Here is a 1,055-nt window from a genome sequence, read left to right as displayed (position 1 = left end):
AAAAAAAAAAAAAAAAAAAGCAAATGTCCATGAGAGGGCAGCAGAAACTCGGTTCTGGGAACATTTTTTTTTCCCTTCCTGTTTATTTCCACCTCAACAACCAGCTAGTGAATGTCGGTTGCTGCAGGCTTTGTGATGAATATCTAGAAATGTTGCTTCTTGTTTTCAAGAGTAATACCTCAGAAGCTTTTTCTTTGTCCAGAAGAAAGCAACTGAAGAATTGAATACCTTCCTCTGAAGGAAAAAAGTACTCTGCTTTAAAATATTTAATTCTTCAGTCTCCCAAAACAATAGGTACATCGTTGTTTATACCACGATAGGAATGGATAAGTACAGTATAAATATTTGTCCAGAAGAACTAGTTAAACCTGATGGACAGCGAACGGGTTGGGCTTTCTCGATTAATGTATGTTTACTGCCACAATTCTCATGGGTAAACGTTCGCAAGGAGACGGAAACGGGGAACAGAAAGAAGTTCAAGGAAGCGAAGAGTATGCCTGGAACGCGATTGGTCAGATTTTGCTGCAAAATGCTTCCTTAAAAAAATAAGGAGCAGTTATTTGAAACCAGTGAAGCCATACGTGAGAATCGGTGCTACCGGAACGCTCAGCAACTAGGTAAAATTATAACAAATAACACATCTCTATATTTAACAATAAAAATTGTAGTCAAAAAGCAAAGTGCAGTTTGAGGGATTCACTAACCAGGATTCACTAACCCTTATGTCATCGAGATCTCATTTCACGTAACAGCTAAGCTGAGCTATTATAGCGGAAAAATGAGCTCTTATACACAAAGACCTAACTTCTCTCTTATCTGAAAACAGAAACTTGACAGAACAGCTCAGAACCACCAAGAAGTGCGGGAGCAGGGAAGGGGAACTCGTCAGAAACACGTTTCTTTGTGCAATCGCGCCGCGCGGGAGGGCGGGTGAAGAGATGAGGCGGGAGCCGACGCGCCACGCCCCGCCCCCGTTTCGCGCAGTCCCCAACCAGGTCGGCTCCCACGCGCTATATACCACCGCGCGCCACTGCGACCACCATACTCGTCTCTGG

The sequence above is a fragment of the Apteryx rowi genome, unplaced genomic scaffold, assembly GCF_003343035.1.
Source record: "Apteryx rowi isolate R43461 unplaced genomic scaffold, aptRow1 scaffold_1432, whole genome shotgun sequence".
In the NCBI taxonomy this organism is placed as follows: Eukaryota; Metazoa; Chordata; class Aves; order Apterygiformes; family Apterygidae; genus Apteryx; species Apteryx rowi.
Note: the sequence above shows the minus strand (reverse complement) of the source record.